This window comes from Myotis nattereri (genome assembly GCF_964212035.1).
Source record: "Myotis nattereri genome assembly, chromosome: 14".
Taxonomy (NCBI): domain Eukaryota; kingdom Metazoa; phylum Chordata; class Mammalia; order Chiroptera; family Vespertilionidae; genus Myotis; species Myotis nattereri.
The window spans coordinates 45,374,629-45,395,703 of record NC_138089.1 but is presented as its reverse complement, the minus strand read 5'-3'; the positions used below and the strand labels follow the sequence as shown (position 1 = coordinate 45,395,703).

General features: G+C 46.2%; 1 protein-coding gene across 1 annotated transcript in view; it reads right to left on the bottom strand.

The window, feature by feature from the left end:
• LRRC3B (leucine rich repeat containing 3B) overlaps positions 1 to 20,712 on the bottom strand; it is a 78,639-nt gene extending 57,927 nt beyond the window's left edge. Inside the window, exon 1 of the mRNA XM_081106225.1 lies at positions 20,281 to 20,712. The gene's annotated coding sequence lies outside the window, so the exon portion shown is untranslated. The remainder of the gene's footprint in view (positions 1 to 20,280) is intronic.
• Between the last annotated feature and the right edge of the window lie 363 nt (positions 20,713 to 21,075).

Sequence of the window (21,075 nt, the reverse complement as noted above, 5' to 3'; positions counted from 1 at the left end):
TTAGTTTCCTTTTGTTTAGAATGGTTCCCCAGACATGGTCTTTTGGGCTTTGTTTGTTTTTATTTGTTTTGGTCTTTTATGACATAGAGATTTTTATAGAGTCCAGTTGTTTTACAGAATTTCCCTTCATTTTAATTGGCCTGATTATTTCTCCTAACTATATCTGATTAAAGTCTCACATTTAAAGTACCTAACATGACCAATATGAAGTGAATGTGAAATAACTCAGATTTCCTAAAGGAATTTTCAGGCTGAAATGCCAAAACAATGAGGAATAAAACACTTCTGGCATATGTTTCAGATAGCACTTGATAAGACCTTTTCTGAATTGGTTAAAATCTTCAAAATACAATTAAGTTAGTGCTTCCCACATGTTAGTCACTCACATGCTCCCTTCAAGAATTTTGTTGCATCCAAATTCTGCCGGTATTAACATTAATGCAATCATTTAATTCAATTGACTTATTTAAATTATTTCTTAACCTAAGAAATAATATTTATATTAGTGGTTTTGCTATGCTTAGTGTATATTTCTAATGCCTATCAAAGTATACATAAATATCAAAAAAATATTTGTGTGTATCTAAAACTACCTCCCATACCATAATGGAGTACTTAGGGAAACTCTGAGTAGAGTGTAATCAAATTGGTGTGTGTGTGTGTGTGTGTGTGTGTGTGTGTGTGTGTTTATGTGCATGTAGATAGAGTTGGCAGAAAAGCCTGCCTTTTCAAGAACTAAGGGAACAAGAAGGTGCCACGGTTGGCAGGCCAAGCTGGGGATAGCATCCAAACAAATGACAAGACCTGCAGCTCCTGAGAGACTGAGCGTCTATCTATAGTCTCCTGATTCAGATTGATTGCTTCTCCATTCATTTCCCAAACCCTTAACCAGCAAGACTGAAAACGAGGCTCAGGAAAAGGCTTGTCAGGCAAACTCTGACACTGATGGAAGATCACTCTTTATGGCTGTAAAATATGCATACTGGATCATAGGATTCCTGGTCTTTCACACCCTCTACATTTCCCAGGAGGAGATAGAGACGCAGAAACAGTAAGCGAGTTGTCCAAGATCACACTGCCAGTTGGTGGCAAACCAGGAACTCCATCCACAACTTCAGATGCTCAGACCAGTTCATTCCAATCCCCATGCTGTTTCCTCTCATGTCAGCCCTATGGGCAACCTCAGGTCCACCACCAGCAGCAGAGGCGATGCCTTTTGCCAACCTCCTCATCAGCTCCCTTCATGATCCTTGCTCGGTGAGTTTTCTCTGCTCCTCCACCTGAGCCCTGCCAGACCTCTGCAGCTCAAGCTGTTCCCCACAACTCTGCAAGGTCTGATCCCTACAGTAAATCCATTATTCCACATCATTCATAACAAGCCCGCTTCCCTGTGCACAACCTAATTCATACCAAGTCTCCAGGGGGGGTCTTTCCCCTCCTGTCTAATGGAATACCTATTTTACTTTAGTTTTAAGAGAAAGGGGGGAGGGAGGGAGGGAGGGGGGGAGGGAGGGAGGGAGAGAGAGAGAGAGAGAGAGAGAGAGAGAGAGATTGATTTGTTGTTCTACTTATTTATGAATTCATAGATTGATTCTTGTACATGCTCTGAATGGGGATTAACCTGAAATCTTGGTGTATCAGGACAATGCTCTAACAAACTGAGCAACCTAATCAGGGTTGGGATATAAATTTTATCTTTCCTAAATCAACCCAGGGTCTCAAAAGCCCTTTAAAACCATTATCACAAACTCACAATCCAGGTGGATATGACCCTTGTCTTCCTTGTGTCCACGCTGCGCGTAGCACATACATGTAACTCTCCACCTGTAATGCCTTTTCCACAGATACAGCTCCCTCCTATGTCTGAAAACTCTCTGAGATCAGAGACAGGATCTCATAATCTATATCTCCGTATCCCCATTTTCTGGAACAAATGCCTGCTTGTTAAAGGACCTGAACACAGGGGAGGCAGAATACATGCGGCACTGTGGATTTCTAAGTGTCAGACATGGGGAAAGAGGGTGGATGAGAAAGGGTGGGGTTGAAAAATTCCATTTTTCTAAGCTGGAGGGTCTGCATAGAGCCTACAGCTTTTAAAGTCTACTGGGCATAAGACTTACTAGAAAGCTTGTTAAAGTGCAGATTCCTAGTGCCACAGCTATTCTGTGAATATGGGGTATGTCAGATATTCTGATTTAGCTGGTTTTGGGCAGAGTCTAGAACTCTTCAGTTTAACAAGACACAGTATTCTGATGAAGTGGATCCTGGAAACACACCTTATGAACCATGAGCACAAAGAATATCATGGAAGAAGGGCTGCTTAGGGTAGTGACTTTTAACTGGGCTGTTCTGAATCCCTTGGTAGAGGGAGATAGGGAAAGCAAGGAAGACTTGATAAAAATGCAGTGTCCCGGGTCCCACCCAAATCTTCAGAATCTGAGATGCTTCGAGAGTGGTGGGTGTCCAGTGGGCTGAGGGTCAGGAAACTTGACTCCTCTGGTTTAACTGCTTCATCAAAAGAACCCGGGGCAGGGGCATTAACTTCCTATCTTCATCTGATCATCTAAACTCATCCCTGAACCTTCCATCTACAAAGCAGAGACCACATGGTGGCCCTGAATGTAAATGATGAACATATTCAAGGAAAGGCCCTTTAGGGGGTCATATAAAAGGACCCTAAATGTTTGGAAAAATACTGAATTGACAAACTAACAACTGATTCATAGAAAGGACAAAAAGCTGGAAGATAAGCATCCCTCCTAATTTTTCCAGAGAGTTTAATGATCTCCACTGTGCCTATGGATCCCGCTCCAGTTGTTCTCTCATATAATCCAGACCTGCACCACCCCATTCAGTAACTGCTAGGCACATGTCCCTACTGAGCACTTGAAATGGGGCTAGTGACACTGACGAGCTAAACGTTTAACTTTGTGAATAATTTAAATTTAAATCTAAAAACGAATACTCGATTCAGTAACTGGAAAATGTTTACGTATAGTTGAAACAACTTGGCTATGTAAGTCTGCTTTTTCAACTGTAAATTTAATGAATTCTAAATACAGGTCAAGTGTTTCTGATGAAAATTCAGCCCTCTGTTCCATGTGCTATCAGTATAAAACACACACTGGATTTCAAAGACTCAGATGAGAAAATAATTCAATAAATTTCAATTTGACTATATGTTAAAGTGATAATCTTGGATATGTGGGGTTAAGTAAAATATATTACTAAAATTAATTTCATCTTTTTCATTATATATGTCTCACGTGGCTATTGGAAATTTTTAAATTACACGAGTAACTAGCATTACATTTCTATTGGAAAGTTCTACTGAAGAACGTGAAGAAAGTGACGATCAAATGTTGTCACTGAATATTTTGAAATTATCTTGGAATGTTACTGAATGGAGGGAAATGAGGACCCGTCAGAGGACTATAGGCTGATTCCAAGGACACAATCAATTTGGAAATGCAATCTTTTCAGGGTCTCATCCCTTCCCTCTCCACCCACTATGGAGCAGCCTTCAGGGCAGCTGGTGAGCCCCTTCCAAAAACTTGCCTTAGGATTTTCAAGTCCCAGGCTGGTACTTGCACACTTTGATCACCCTCTTCATTCAGCAGCCTTACTTCAAATGACTTTGGCTTATTTAAAAACACCTGACCCACTCCAAATCACTTGAGAATTGACATTGATGAGAATATTCAAAACATTTCACTGTGGCCTCTGAAAAAAGACCCAATGCTATTTTGAATAAAGTCAACAGCATCCCTCTCTCCAAAGGGACCAGTTTTGAAGCCAGCCACACTCTGTAGGTAGAATTCTGGCATGTTTGTCACATAAATTATCAAACAGAAAATGGCATTCTTTTATAATCCCTTCTATGGGTCTCATCTATCTGAAAGCTGCTTTGGTTGTAATTTGCCATGTTATCAGGTGTTGACTTGAACGTTGAAACAGAGGTTTTTAACTCAGGGTCCATAGTCCCGCAGTGTGTCCATGGCTAGAATGCAGGGGATCCACAACTGTGAAGTGTATTTTCTGATTTTTTTCCATTGATCTCCAAAGGGAATCCGAGCCCTAGCTGGTTTGGCTCAGTGGACAGAGTGTCAGTCAGCCTGCGGACCAAAGGGTCCTGGGTTTGATTGTGGTCAAGGGCACGTACCTTGGTTGCAGGCTCGTCCCTGGCCCGGGCCCTGGTCAGGGCTTGTGCGGGAGGCAACCAACCAATGTGTTTCTTTCACATCCATGTTTCTCTCTGTCTTTCCCTCTCTCTTCTACTCTCCCTAAAAATCAATGGAAAAATATCCTCGGGTAAGGATTAACAACAACAAAAAAAAAACAGGGGATGGTAGGGGGGTGAAATCTGACATTTCCTTTCATTTTAAAGGCAAGCAACAGATTACACTATTATCAGTACCTATCATGTCACAAGTAAAACTCACAGCTTTTTAAAAAGATGACAACACAGTTGTTCCAGAAATCCTGAAATATCATTTATACACATCATGACTTTAAGAGCATTAGAATTCATTCTTCTGACTATAGACTCTCACAATACACAGAGGCAATTATTGGTTACCTTCTCATCTGGTCACAAAGGGGGCAGCTGCATCTCCTCACTGTGACCCCCACATCTACAGTGCTTTACGGTCTTCCCTGTCTGCACTTGTCTATTATTTATGGATTCATGAAAAGAAGTCAGCCATTTAAATTATTTGTTGCAGTTTTGCAAAACTGAACAATACTAATGAGAGTTTTTAATTCTCCTTAGTTATCATTGTCTTTTGAAATGTGAGAGGCATGTGGGCTACAAGTCTAGATCAGGCAAGTTCAAACACATCGGATGGGTAAGTTAACTACTGAAGTGTGTTATTAAAAGCAAATTCTAAAAATATTTTTGACAGATTGGGCAGAGATGTAGGCCATGCAAAATATTGTAACTTCTGTGAGAATCAGTGTGTTTGTGTATTTTTTTTGTTGTTTTTGTGATCCTATGTACTTACAAAAATATAGGATCTTATATACTTTACATCTAAAAATATTTTGACATTTAATGTAAACAAATTTTTTAAAAATAAGAAGGGGTACATAGGTTTCTCTAGACTTCTGAAAGGAAAAGCAGTTAAATAAAACCTGCCCTAGGTATTACATGACTAATCTGGAACCCTGACTAGCCATGTGTTTTTAGCTAGAGATGCCTGCTGCATGTGGAATCTGCAAATGTTACCTCTCACTGGTCACAGTCATGCTCACACTTCCCACTCCACCCACAACTGAGTAGAAAGAAGGCTTCTCTGTATTCCTCCTCTGTTGTCAGTACACACACACACACAAAGGTAGAGAAAGGAACATGAGTTTTTTTAAAAGTCATGGTGCACAATTTCATATGCAAAAAGTCCTTGAAGTTGACGATGACAGAGGGTTTGAAGACTGAAAAGCAAATAGTCACTTCCTAGTAACTTAATAAATTACCACCAATTTTTCTAGAAACCAGCTGACTCTCCCAGCTTCAATATGAAAAGCGAACTCACATCTTACCTGTTATTATTACTGAAGCTATTTCCCTCTGTCAGTTGACTACAATATGCATCTAGATTTAGAAACACCACAGCACCTACCACCTTAAAAAGCAAGCTATGCACGGTTTACATATCAGGCGAGGCAGAAGAAAGTGATGCATACTGGAGGCCCGCATTTCTCAGCACTGTTGTCCCAACATTTAGAAACATCCCGGCATAAAAACAGGGCTGTAGCTTTTAGAAATTTTGTTCTGGGTTTTTTTTTTAACACCAAAAACAAGATTCAGCCCACAATTTAATATTGTCAATACATGTTCTTCATTATACAACTGGCACGCCAACTGTTACCTAAGCACTTCAGATTCTTCAAATCCCACACCCACACGTTCTGAACTCATCTGCACCCAGATATGAATAAAGATGAATAGCATCTTGAGGAAACAGCTTCTCCATTCTCAAATGGCAAAGCCATGGAGCAAATGCCTCGTAGAGTCTGTATGATTTCTTAGACGGATGAGAAAGAAACCTAAAACCACCATACTTTCAGAAAAATCTCATTTCTTATGCAACCTGCCTATCGGGGATTTGAAATGAAAAGGTGCCTCAGAAGTCCTTTCCAATATTGAGGTGCTATGATTCTCCTATAAATAAAGTACTTTTTTATTTGCTAAACTTAAGTTTTGGTAAGTCAGCAGACCAACTCAGCCAGCATTATTTGCTTGCATGCTGGGTAAACAGGAAACCCTGCTGACTGTATTTATTTTACTATCATTACGTCTCCGTGGGATGAGCTGGTAAAAAAGTGCAAGCTGTTAAAAGCTTGATTTTACATATGTATATTTATTTACATATATGTACATATTATACATATACATATATTACATATATAATTTACACACACACACACACAATATACTTAAAATAATTATTTCTCTTCATTTCAAACCATGATTTCAGGAAATCCCTAACACTTGATTGGTTTTCCAAATGTTTGTTCATAAATTGGATGTTTTCACTCCATTTATTAGTATTCATTCATTCATTCAACAAGTAGCTACTGAGTGCCTATTATGTAAAAGGCTGGTGGTGAAAAATCAGGTATAGTGGTACAAAACAGGCACATTTTTGTTCAAAGAGATGTTTCACAAGGTGGCTAGGAACCCAATCTAACCTATAGTAACTTCCTGTCTCAGTCAGCCTAGGCTGCCATAACAGAATACTATAGATTGGGTAGAACAGGAATTTATTTCTCACAGTTCTTAAGACTGGAAGTCCAAGATCAAGGTGCCAGCAAGAGCAATGTCTAGTGAGGACAGTCTCCTCAGGTTGCAGATGGCCATGTTCTTGCTGTTTCCTCACATGGCCTTTCCTCTGTGTTTGTAGGTAGAAAGAGAGGAAGCAAGCTCTTTGGTCTCTTCTTATCAGGGCACTAATACCATCAGGAGGTCCCCACCCTCATGAACTCATTTAAACCTAATTACTTTTCAAAGGCCCCTCCTTCAAATACCATCACATTAGGAGTTAGGGCTCTAACACTTCCTTAATAACAAAAGTGCTATTTCACCTATAATGTTAATTCAATAGACCTACATGTTTCCAATTCATCTCAGAATAGTGGGACCTTTGCTCCTCTGTGGTTCAGCTCCTGCAGTGGATAAGGGGGACAGGATCCCGGACACCAACAAGGGATGAGAGCTGTAGGAGCATCAGATATCTCGATACTGAGAGCCCAGGGAGCTTAGGAAGAGAATGAACTAGATTCTGAGGCTCAGGTCAGTTCCTGAAGCAGAGGTGGTAAGATCTGTGCAGTGGGGCCCAAATCCATAACTGATGTTCTTGTGTAAATCAGGTATCTGTACTTCAAGCCCTGCCTGCATCTTTGAAGCTTCTCAGGATCAAGTTCAATCAAGCAATCCAACAAAACACATAAAGATAACACAAAATCAGAAGGACACAGATACTCAATGTATCAGAACAAGCCTGGGTTTTTGCAAAGCTGCAGTTACACTGTGCTTTTAACCAGGTCTGATGGAGTAGGCTGGATGCATAGCCATCTCTCAGCTGTGTGAACATCAACACCCACCAAGCTCAGCCCCTCAACTAGAAATAACTCAACTCTTCTAAGGCTGATCATTCCCTTAAAAGCCTACATGATCAAAGCCAGCCTGGAATGGAAAGAGATCAAAAGAGGGGACATTACATAAAGGCAGGTGCAGATTTTGACATGACCTAGACTAACACGTCGGGCTGATTTCTCAGAGAATCCCCCCTCACCTCAAACAATCAACGACACACCACGCAGAGGCAGCGTGTGCCTTTCCCCCATGATTCTGGACCCATGCAGGAGCAATCAATAACTTTTAGCTGAATCTCTGACATACAGACTTCCTAAAGGAATGTCAAGCTCCTTGTGATGTTTTTAGCAGAAGGAAGGGGAAAAACGACTCCTACATTTCTCTTCCCCCATCTACTGTTAAAATTAAAAAGGCAGGTGAGGACATTCGGGAATATTTGGGTGTGATTCAAATAAGGGTTGAGGCTGCACTAAGTGTAGGGCTCTGCCACAGCATGTAGGGCTGACGAATAATTCCAAAGCTTGTGTGGTTCTTTGCAAGAGCTTTTATCTCCATGGTCCAAAGGCTCCTCACAGCATGGTATGTAGGACAAGAAATATGATACCCATTTGGCAGGAAACTAGGGCTCAGAGAGCGTAAGGACTCTCACCTGTGGTCATACAGCTAATGGCAGAATTATATTCAAAATCAGGAATTCCAACTGTAGAGCTTATCTTTAAATATATATAAAGGAGAAGAAGGGAGAGGGAGAAAGAGAGAAACATCAACAATGACAGAGATTCATTAATCCGCTGCCTCCTGCACGCCCCACGCTGGGGAATGAGCCTGAAACCTGGGCATGTGCCCTGACCTGCAATTGAATGGTGACCTCCTGGTTCATAGGCTGATTGATGCTCAACCACTGAGCCACGCAGTCCAGGCTGTAGTGTAGACCTTATCTTTCTCCAAGCTTGGGAACCTAGGACTCCACTCTCCACAGGGGGCTGAATAGAGCCTGTGGATGTGCTTTGTTGTTAATTGAATTAGTTCTACCATTAAACATTAGTAGCTTTCACATAAAAAATCTGGATTTCTGACTTTTGGGGGGTGAAAATTAAAAGGTCTGTCCTGTACTGGCACAAGCAACAGAAACAGAGGGCACTGCAGCTCACTTCCCCATGGATCTTGTGATAACCCAAATATAATCAAAGGCTCCCCTGCTCCCTCCTTGATCTCATGCTCAGCCACACACAATTCTGTGCTCAAATGACTTCCCTCCTCCTGGGACGCCTCTGTCTGTCCTGCCAGTTTGGTGGGTGTGTGTAATCAATCAATTCAGTTCAAATGCCCCTGGCTCCATGAAGTCAATTTCGATATCTCTGGAAAAACTAACCAGGCTTTGTTCGAGGCTCTTGAACATTTTCTTGTGCTTGTTTTACTGAACCTCTTTTCACATCACATGAGTGTATGCAATCCTGGGCACATGGTAAGCAATCCATAATATAGTGATAATTCCTAAAACAAAGACTAAATCGTATTTCTCATGTGCCAGATGCCATTCAAAGCACCTTATACATATTAACTCACTTAAGCCTCTCAACTACCTATTATTATACCCACTTTACATAGAGAAAACGGAGGCATATTAAAGGTCAGGAAAATTTCCCCAAGTCACTCACTCAGCTATTAAGTGGCAGAAGAGAAATGAGAACTGAGTCTGTCTATCTCTGGATAGATGGGTGGATGGCTAGTGGATGGACAATTGGGTGGAAAGGAAGGAAAGAAGAAGAGAGAAAGAGAAGGAGGGAGGGACAGATGAACCACCAGGAATGGGGAATGGCAAACCCAATGGAGAGAGATGTGAAGGAGCACTTTCTATTGTAGAAACTTTAAGTCTTCTGGCGAGGTGGGGGCAGTGCTCCGTGATGGTAAATTTTAACAACAAACTCTTTCCAGCTACCAGAGTTGGAAAGAAGACTCATGAACAATCGCCTATGCTAACCAGCTCTAACACATCAGGGCACAGGACATGCCAAGGAAAATGACAGATGAAGTGACAGGCAGGACAAGGTGAGGAAGGACCTATTAAACCATACCATGGATTTAATCCTCCTCTATGCAACCAGGAGTCATTTGGAAGTTGTTAATGGGGAGTGACATGATTTATGGTTATAAAGAGTTAGACACAGGATGGATACACAGTCAACATTTTAGAAACCCCTATTCCTCTTTCCTGAGTAACAGTGATTGCTGCAAGGAAATTTATCAATGGTTCCATTTCTTTCCTACTCTATCTCTTTACCTGTCAGGTATCTTCCCGTCCACCTCCCCACTCCCATCCCCTTATATTCTAGGCTCCCACATGTGCTCCAGGTGTCTCAGACCCTCAGGGTCATAGTGTCCACCTATCATTGTAGCACCTGTGGCATGTAAGGGCTGGACAGCCTACGCAAAGAAGTGGGTCTGAACCAGCTTAAACACAGAAGCCACCATATGAGTATAAATAAAACAATGCCAGACACATCTTTGACATTACAGAGCATAGAGCCCGAATGGGCTTTAGGAACCATTTAGCTTCCAATCATCCTCTTACTGAGGGAGAGGCAATCCATTTAACCAGCCCAAGGCCATCAAGCTGGTTAGAACCAAAGCTGGAATTAGAACCAGGTCACCTGGTTCCCAGTCAAATACTCTACATGCACATAAAGAGAGTGTGTTCTTGGATCTGGCCTTCCCCCTGCTGCGTCAAAGGCTTTCTTAAAAGATCTTTTTTTTTTTTCTACTGAGCAGGTTCCACTTCACCAATTAGAACAGATAGAAACATGGAGATATCTGGGAGCAGGGGCATCCTGTCATCCTCCCCCAACACAGTATTATTAATGAATCACAGCCCCAATGATTTCATCAACAATACAAATCAGGTATTTTCATATCCTGTAATGATGTCACAGCAATATGTACGCTCATCCCTCCTTCAAAGTGATGTAGCCTTTGGTCCCATCATTGGATCTGACAATATGAGCCATCTGTTTAGGAAACTCTGCATGGCCACAGTGCCCTCCCTATCACTCAAGGCCTTATTGTCCAATTTAAGAATTCTCTAGATCTTGGCCTTTTCCATCCACCTGCCTGTACTGAGGCAAGTTCTTGATAATGAGGAAGTGGGCAGAGAAAGGAAGTGAACCTTTAAAAGCCATTGTGGACCCTCTGCTTTGAAAAAGCTTATTAGAGGAAAAGATAAAACTTTTGGCTGAAATGCAATATAGTGTGATAGTTGAACTTCACTACAGGTGAAATTGGCCAAGTTTACAGGGCATCTGGCCAAGGGGGAAACTGAAATACAGGTCAATGGTCACCCAGCCAGAAGCCGGAGCCTGCTGCTCCAATGAAGCCCATTTTCCAGTTCTTACAAAGGCATCCCATAGCCTGGCTGTGGCCCTGACATGTGACCTTCTTTCAGCTAAAGCTATTCTCCACTTCCAATGCCACTCGGTATCCACAACCATCCTCTGTATGAACAGGGCAGAGAAATCCAATTCCTTAGGCCAGAGAAGTGAAAAATGATCTGGTGAGAAAGATCTCAGAGAGGGACAAGCTGCTAGGAGGACTTATGTCACAGTTTTCCCAGGCCCATCCCGATTCACACTTGCTGTTTCAGGGTAACAACTTGGATCCCTTTCATTCTCAAGATTACTCCAGTTGTAGATAGTAAATTAGATGGTCACCCCAGTCCAGGGGCCTTGGGGTGGCAGACCTCCAAGGCACCTATCAATAGAATTCAAGGGATCCATAAACTCAAATGGAAAACTGTCACAAATTTGTTTGCGAGCACTGAGGGACAATTTAGCATTTCATTGTATAATGAATGCAGGCCACAAACCTCAAATGCAGCAGCAGCCCCAACCATTTCATCAACAAATCAGATATTTTCATATTATAGCACAGTTCCTGCAATGATCTCATAGCAGTATGTATGCTCATTCCCACTTCAAAGTGATGGTAGCCAGTGGTCCCACAATTAGATCTTGTTATAAAGACATGAATAGGTCACATTGTTTTATACATTCAATATCGTTATCACAATAAAATTTGTACTACAATCTTCCATATCTCATTTCATGCATTTAAACACATCATTCTGGCGACCCTCAGCCTGTCAGACCATCAAAAGGCACCAAGAGTCAGCACCGGTTTGGCTCAGTGGATAGAGCGTCAGCTTGCGGACTGAAAGGTCCCAGGTTCGATTCTGGTCAAGGGCATGTACCTTGGTTGCGGGCACATCCCCAGTGGGACATGTGCAAGAGGCAGCTAAGCGATGTTTCTCTCTCATCGATGTTTCTCACTCTCTCTCCCTCTCCCTTCCTCTCTGTAAAAAATCAATAAAATATATTTTTTTTAAAAAAATGTTTCATTAAAAAAAAAACACGAAAAAACAAAGGGCACCAAGACATAAATAGGATGAAGAACCCTTGACCTGGCAATTGAGAAGCCACATTAACAAGGGACAGGGGAATGTGGGAAAGAGAATCATCCCCTAACTGAGGAGTCAGGCTGCCTCTGAGTTATCTAGACTGTGAGGAATTATTTAGCAACGTTGTTGTTGTGTTTTTCATACACACCTCTTCTTCTTTATCACTCCTATTAGCCTTATTTATCTTCTCCTATTTTTATGCCTTTTTCTTATCTTTCAATTTCAGCTTACTCTCAAACACCTCTTCATTTTCCTGTGCCAATCACTCGTTTCTCTTCCTTTGGGTGGTTTGTTTTCCCTGACTGCCTTTCTCTCTCCTCCCTCCCCCTTTCCTCTAACACCCATCCCAGCTGCTTCTCCGTTGCCTCTCTGGACCCTCTTGACCTGGCTGGTGATCAGCCATCCCTCTTTCATGAATTTTATAGCAGATACTTTGGGCACCAAGAGTCTATATTATCCCTTCCATTAGAGAAGGGTATTAATTTTGTTTCTAGACTCACCACACCCGAATAAACAACTACGAAACATGGCAGGAGGCCACATAACTTTGTAAACTCGTGTTTGAATATAATTTGTAGAAAGGATGGAAAACATCTCGTCTTGATAATTCCTGATGACCAGTCATATAGGGGAGGCCAGCAGGCTGGGCTGGGTTCTTCTCATTGCATGCATTCCCATTCAAGCAAAAGGAAGCACATTGCTTAGTCACTGCTAACAGGGTGAGCCCTCTGTAGCAGGTATGCTTTTCTAAAGCAGAACTGAGGTTAGGAGATTAGAGGAAAGGCCAGTGTGACTTCATGACCTTTGTGTTTTAGCTTTGGACAAATATACAAATGCACTGTACCTTCTCCCTGCCTCCACCAGGAGAAATATTTGCCCTTAAATAGCCATCTCTCCCAGCTAGGTACTGAATACTTACATGCAGACTGAAAGTTCTATCAATGACCCAAGAAAGGAAGAAAGAAGGAAAGGAAGAATGGAAGAAAGAAAGAAAGAAAGAAAGAACAAACAAAAAGAAGGAAGAAAAGAAATACAGAAAAAGGGGAAAGAAGGAAGGAAAAAAGGAAGGGAGGGAGGGAGGAAAAGAGGGAGGGAGGGAGGGAGGGAGGGAGGGAGGGAGGAAGGTAGAAGGAAGGAAGGGAGGAAGGAGTAAAAAGAAAACCAATCTGCATTTGAAAACATACTTAGTTTCATCAAGTGTTACTCCATGTGTGAGAATCACTCACAATATTTTATTTTTTTATATTTGTTTCCATTTTATTTGTAATAAAAGGGACAAAGCCTTTTATAAAACCTGAAGTGTAGGAACACTTGCATTGGACTAGTGTTAACATAAAAAGCAGCTCAGAGAGCTTAGGATAAAATAAAACCATAACTTTTATAAACTGTACTGATCTGTTCATTTATCCTCTTGGGGAAAAAATGTTTTTATCAATGTGGTTCTTTTTAATACTTATTCAATTATTTATATTAAATGAATTGTAGGGCCCTTACTGATAACATACTCCCATTGGGAAAGTAGTATGTTCCAAGCCTTTAAGCTCTTGAGAAGAGTTCAGACTTTATTCTCATATTCAAAAGCATTTCAGGTGTCATGTTGTGTTTTAATTCATTAAGTTTTTATAAAGCATACTAGGGGCCCGGTGCACGAAATTCGTGCACTGGGTGGGGGGGAGGAGTGTCCCTCAGCCCAGCCTGCCCCCTCTCACATACTGGGAGCCCTCAGGCGTTGACCCCCATCACCCTCCGATTGCCTGATCGGCCCCTTGCCCAGGCCTGACGCCTCCACCAGAGGTGTCAGGCTTGGACAGGGGACCCCCATCTCCCCCCATCATTGGCTCTGGCCCCCGCCCAGGCCTGAGGCCTCTGGCCCAGGAATCATGCCTGGGCAGGGGACCCCCATCTCCCTCTGATCGCTTGCTCCACCCCCGCCCAAGCCTGATGCCTCTGACCCAGGCTTCAGGCCTGGGCAAGGGGACCATCATATCCCCCCAGTCCCCGGCTCCGCCCCCCACCCAGGCCTGATGCCTCAGCCAGAGGAGTTGACCCTCATCACCCTCCGATCACCTATCACCGGATTGGCCCCTTGACCAGGCCTGAGGCCTCCGGCAGAGGTGTCAGGCCTGGGCAGGGGACCCCCAGCTCCCCGCGGTTGCAGGCTCCGCCCCTGCCCAGGCCTAACGCCTCTGGCCTAGGCGTCCGGCCCAGGCAGCGGGGACCTGCAGTGACAGCGGGGGGCGCTGCGATCGTGGGCTTCGCTTTGGGCCCAGGCAAGGGACCCCTAGCTCCTGGGACTGCCAGCTTCGACCGTGCCCAGCTCCCATCGCTGGCTCCACCCCTACTTCCTGCTATCACTGGCCAGGGCGGCAAAGGCGCCTGATTCTCGGATCATGGCTGGGGGGCAGGGCAAAGGCGGCCCCAGGGCCGCCTTTGCCCTGCCCCCTAGCTCTTAGCTCCCCCCTGGGTTTCTGATCACTGTCAGTGGCAGGGGGCTTCTTCCTGCTTTCCCTTTCGCCTCCCTGCATTGTGCCTACATATGCAAATTAGCCGCCATCTTGTTGGCAGTTAACTGCCAATCTTAGTTGGCAGTTAATTTGCATATAGCCCTGATTAGCCAATGAAAAAGGTATCGCCATACGCCAATTACCATTTTTCTCTTTTATTAGTGTAGATATAGCTATAACTAGCATATCAGATATAAGAGCTTCCATCCTGGTTCCCAGTCACTTGTAGAATAAAGCTCATCAAGCTGTCAATCTGCAGATAAATTTATTAATCTTATGCTATTCCAATCTAAATATAGATTAAGATGTTATAATATTTATTTAAAATAAAAACCATGAACATAAAGCCTCACAGGTTCTACTTAGTCATCGTGTTTTCTTCTTTTTTTTCCCTTTGCTAAGGTCCTCTTCAAACTCCACAGAACCTTATTATTTGGCTTTTCTTTTTATTTTTAAAAAAATATTTGTTATTGATTTCAGAGAAGAAAAGAGAGGGAGAGAGAGATAGAAACATCAATAATGAGAAAATCATTGATCAGCTGCCTTGTCACACCCCACACTGGGATTGAGCCCACAACCTGGGCATATGCCCTGACCAGGAATCAAACTGTGATCTCCTGATTCATAGGTCGATGCCCAACCACTGAGCCATGCTGGCTGGGCATGGCTTTTCTTGTTATTAAAATGAGGTTGAGTTCAGAGGCTCTGGTTCTTGGATTTTTTCATTTTTAAATATCTAACCAAAACTGAGAATTTTCATTCATACTATGTATTGCACGAACATATTTATTCACTGTGTTCTAAATTTAAAAAGTTCTTTTTTTCATAACCTTTTCCCCAGAGCATGTTGCTTAATAGAAATTGTTATTCCAACTGTCAACAAACTCATATATATATATATGATTTAAGATAAATACATACCCCCCAAATTTTCCCAGTCGAGGTGTTGTGTTTGCCCTTTAATACTACCCCACACAGAAGTAAAATAAGTAGAGGGCACGAGGGCCCCATAAATAGGATGAAGCTACAGCTAACTCCCCTATCCTCCCTGGAAAAGCTAAGAATTGGAATCCAAGATGTATATCCAGGTGCAAAAAGATTCTCTTGTTGTAGTTCCTACAGATAGGCCATTTCCTTTAGATTTTGTCATGCTTGATTTCAATGTTACATCTTTTTTACTCTAACACCCCTGTAATACAACTGAAGAGTATCCCACCTTCACAGAGTACCTTTGTGGGATGATCGCATGTTTGATAGTTTTTCTGAAGAGTGGGCCAGCTGGTGGATATTTCCCCCACTTACACTGTAAAGACAATGTTCGTTTCTAATGCATTCTCTAGAAAGTGAATGCTTCCCTTGAGATCACTGGGATGTTGGGATTCAGATCAGCCAACCCAACACAGAGGGCAGACTGAGGTGGTGGAAAGCAGGGAAAGGGAGAAGAGCATCTCTTGGGGCAGGCTCTCCATGGCCATTTCTGTCACACCAAAGCCCTGGATCAACCAAGCCCCTTCTCCCTGACCCCATGCCTCCTTGCCAGCACTGCTCCCTCACCCTCACCTTTTCCTCCTCCGCCCCTAGTTACTGCTAGAGGGCCTCTGACCTGGCTTGTCACAGCATCAGGGATGAAAATCCTGTCCTGGTGACATAAAGGCACCAAGTTTCCACTATCTGCCTGTAATTCTTACTCCCCCCCCCCCGCCCCCACTCCCCACTCCACCCCCCAACTGTGATTCTGAGGCTTTTCCCGCCCTCCTCTCTGTTTCCTCCAGCGGACTGTTGATTTGTCTCCAGGGGGAGTTCATCTTGGTAATACAGCCACAGAGAACAGACATGGAATGTTCTTAGAAACCAGATTTCTGTCCTACCAGAATGCCTAGGGGTACATGGGAACCCTAAGCCCCTGGAGAAAGCTCCCTTTGTCAAGGGGCTCAATGCGTGAGAAAGTAGCAAAGAACTATTTTCCCCCTTTCTGAGCCCCCAAGTCTGTTTGGCCTCAGATTTACATCAGCCTCAATTTAACCCAAGGGTCAGAAATCCAAAAGAAATAATAACAAATCATTTCATTGGGTTCAAAAGGATTTTTCCCCCCCTTTGATGTGCTACATTTTCTCTTGTTTTCAGCAATAACTGGGAGTGGGGCAAGAAAGACCTACTCAACCTGACAGAAGAACTTCGCTAAAATGGTTGGGAATCCATTTAATTTTTATTTAGAATCATCTAAAAGGGCTGCATGGTTAGTTGATTTAGTTGATTTGAAGATATAAATATTCTACTGCAATCTTTTGCAAAACAGGCAATTTGTGGTGATTTACCCATTATATATGATGGTGACTTTTTCTGGTTATGCTGATTGAGGCATTTATGAAAAATTAGCAAAATGATCTATTTTTTAACAACCATTTCCCCTAATTAACTTTAAGATGCTGAGAAATAGCAGCAGTGAACATAATGTATTGATGTACAAACACAGTTTATTTGACCAGGGTCAGAAGACAGCGGTTCCAATACTGTTATGCTAGGAACACACTGAGTGGCCTTGCCCATCACTGTATCACCTCCCTGCCCCTGGACTGGGGGGGGTGGGGGGGGTGGGGGGGCGGAGATCTGAGCTCCCTTTAGCTCTAATATTCTGTGATTCCATCACTAGAGATTTATTTGCAGAATACAGTGTCTGTAGTTTCTGACCACAGAGCAAATCTCTTCTCACATTTGGATCCCTCCTTCCATTTCTCCTCACATTTCAGAAGGGAATGTCTACCAAAAGGCTCAGAAAGGAAGTCCAATGTCAGCAGCCAGTTCCCTAAGTCTGCTTTCAGTATCAGGATCCCAGCCTACCAAGGTCCACCCCAACAGACTCTGAGGAGGGTGAGATGCACCATCAGTCTCCCCAGTGCCACAGCCACAGGGGCTCACAGGCAAGGGCTGGCACTGACAGTGGGCCCCTGGGGTTCGGAGGAATGGGCTGGAGGCCCACCACACTCCCTTGTGGACAAAGGGTCTTTAGTACCAAATAGGGCCGGGAGTGTGGAACACACCTAGTGTTCTCCACTCACAAGAGACACCAGCCCCACCACTTACTGGCTGGATGACTATGAGGCAGATAATTTCTTCCTGGCTTAGTTTCCTCACCAATAAAATGGGATTTAATTATCTTCCAGGGTTGGTGAGAGGATTCAAACTAAAACAGTGCACATACAATACCTAGAATAATGCCCGCACAGAGTAAGGGCTCGGTAAATGCTGGCACTGGTTGTTATTATTATTACTACCTGTCTCCCCAGGATAGTTCAACACCCTGATAAAATCCCTTTAGTGTGGGTTTGAAACCTTCCTTCAAGAGTTCTCAAAGGACATGTTCCATCTTGTTTCTACTGCAAAGGGAAGTGGCCTGTGCACAAATCCAGGTGATAAGCACCCCCCAAAAACTACCGGATCCTAGGGCATCCGAAGCTAAATCTTGCCCATTGAATTCTGGGGTCCTACCTCAGGTATCCAGGTAATTCAGAAGAAGCCAACGCTCTCTCCCCAATCAGGAGCTGCACCCCGAGCCAGCTCAGAGGGAATCCCCGGTCATGCTCCTTGGGGCTCTGAAGCTTGAGGCTGGGCTGCAGGGAACTCCTTGCTCCGGGGGTGCCCCCAGATGGGAGGACCGACCTCAGGACTCCTCCCAGGAGCCTTTGCAAGTCGATGTCTCTGGCGGGAGGGTCTGGCCAAGGCGTGGGCCCCCCCAAAAGGGAACTGCGTTGAGCTGAGCTTCCTCCCAGTTGGTACAGGAGAGCCCGAGATATCCACCAGGCAACCGCAGAGACGGTTGTGCTCCTAAAAGCCTGCACGTGGTTGGTTTGAACAGGGAGGACCAGAGGGTTTTACAGGCTCCAGATCCACGCAACCTGCAAATGCTCCTCTTATCGGTACAGTAGGAACCCAGAGCCGGACTCTCAGCCACAGGCGCCGCTAGGAGGGGCGTGCGCCAACCCGAAGAGAGAAGGGTTAAATGAGGTGCGTCCGGGGCTGACGCAGCCCAGCCGGGTGTGCTCCCCACCGGGATAAATGGGGTCCCCGAGGGCTGCACCTTTTTTTGCAACGGCAGTCTAGGCTCCCTCCCGCTACTGCTCTTCCATTCAGATGGCTGGGTTGCAAGGGGGAAAAGAGCCTCGCCTTCCGGCATTGGCTAAAGCGTCTAGAACAAGCGAAAGGATCTGCCCAGAAGGGGCTGCAAAGTGGACAGTCCACCTCCGCGCGGGGGCCCCGGGGGGAGGGGCCTTCCCTCCCCCCAATGCCCACACCCCTTCGCCCTGCACGCCCTGCTCAACTCTGCTCCACGGGGCTCCCCCACTCGCTTGCTCCACCCAGGTGCGATCTGCGGAGGGGAGGAGGGAAAGGTGGTTCCCACTGCAGCCGCCACCCCAGGGCTCCCCGTCCACCAGCTCGGACCGCTATCTAGTTGCTAGGCGCTGGGGATTCTCTTCCCACCCTGCACACACGTCCCCCTGGGGGCCAGGAGCCCCCTCCCCACCCTGCGGCTATGGAGACGTCCCCAACTCCCAGCACCCGCAGGGAAGGTGGGCGTGGGTCCACAGACCAACTCGGGGGTGGAAGGGCAGAGAAGCCGGTGCCTGGGAAGGAGGGGACGACGGTCCTCAGGGAGCCGGGAAAAGCATCCCTGGTCCATGATCTATTCTAAACCACTCCGTCGCCGCCCAAGACACCAACGCATTCAGAATCTCGCCCGGAGGTTTGTCTCCCCTGGAGAGGGAGAGCGCCCCATGCCAGTCAGCCAGAAGCCTGCCTTCCCAGGTCCCTGGCCGGCATTCCAGGGCTCCATCCCTCTCTCTGCGCCTCCCAGGTACCCACCCCCCACCCCCCACCCCCCCAGTATTTACACATTGGGGCCAGCACCCTCGGGATTCAAATCCCTTTTCCTGCCTATCAGATGCCTGCTGGGGGCTGGCCCCCTCGCCTGCATGCATTAGCTGAGCCTTTTTGGTTCCCCCTCAATCAGATCTAACCCTGACGCTCAGTTTCCTCCCCTACCCCTGCGAGCAACCGTTTCCCTCCCAAAACCACTCACTTCACCCACCCTGCACTTGCCGTTCCCGGGCGCACAGCGGAAAGCGCCTCCAAGGGTTTCATGACCGAGGAGTTGGGGGTGGCACACGCAAGGATGGAAGGACTCCCGCCGCGCTGGGCAGAGCCCCCCCCCCCCCGGGTGGCCGCAGCCTCCCCCACTTCCCACCTCCCCTATCCCACCACCTGGGCTACTAAACTGCCCGTACAGGCTGGATGAGCACTGCTGGGTCTCAACCCCTCGCCTGTCTGGCGGTAGCTGCAGGGAGTGAAAAGTCCGCTGCCGAGAACACAGAGTGAAATGGGCAGATGTACACGGCAAGGCAGGGGCGGGGGAAGGGTGCACGCGAGAACTAGACGTGCAACTTGCCAGGCATGGGGTGCGCACCGCAGGGAGGGGGGCACAAAAGTTTTCCGACTACTGCGTGGTAAGCCAGCTGCAACATGCTAAGAGCGAGGGTCACCCCCCCCCACCCCGCCCCATTCCTCAGAAGGGGTCTCTCCAAAGTCTGCGCCAAGGAGAGCAGGGGCTTTGGACCTGTCCGAAGTGGTGTGACAGTTCTCCTCCACTGGCTCCGGGAGGAACGGCCTAGGCACCCTGGGCGCCCGGGAAGAGGGGTGATACTGCGCTTAGCGGAAAGCAACAGGCGGCCGCACCTTACCTCGCGCCAGCCCCGGGCTGCGGTGACAGCTCCATCCTGGCGGCGCAGGGAGGAGGCGTTGGGTGCGTCTGCCCGGGGGTGTGGGCTCTTCCAGAACTGCAGCGGCCGCTAGCTGCTCTCCGCACCCGACCGCTAGCCGGGTTGCCCGCTCCGGACCTGGCGGCGGGCAGTGCTGGTTCCCCCGCCGCCGTGGCGGCAGGGTTGGTGCCGGGCGGCTGGAGCGCGGGCTGCGGGCTGGCGGGTGCGTGGCTCCGCGGGCGTCCTCTGGTGCCTCCACCCGGCGCGGGTGCGCCCCGGGCAGCCGTGCGGTGCACCGCTTGGCTCCAGCTGCGGCGGTGACCGCTGCAGACCCTGCTCTGGGGCCGGAGCCTGGAGGCTCGCAGGAGGAGGAGACAAAGGCGTGAGGTGGCGAAGCGCAGCTCGTCCAGCTGCAATGGGCTCAGGCAATAGAGGGGAATCGCCTCCAAACCTGGGCTGGGGAGGAGGGAGGAGAGGCGAGGGACTGGCAAAGCAGGAAATGAATGTGGCAGAGCCCTGCCGCTGCCTCGCCCTTGCTGCCTTCTCATCTCCCAGGTGGGGGTCTGGGATGGAGATAGAGGGCGGGGGCTGAGCGTTTGCAGTGGGAGGCGAGGAGCGGGGGTGGGAGTATTAGCACCCTCTGCCGCCCTCGCCTTTCTTTCTAACACCCCCTTGCATAGCTTCACTCTCAGGATGCTATGGCCCCATTCCTTCTCCTGTTTGCCTAACTACTGAGACCAGAGCTAAATGCAGCTGGCAGGGAAAAGAACGTGGTGA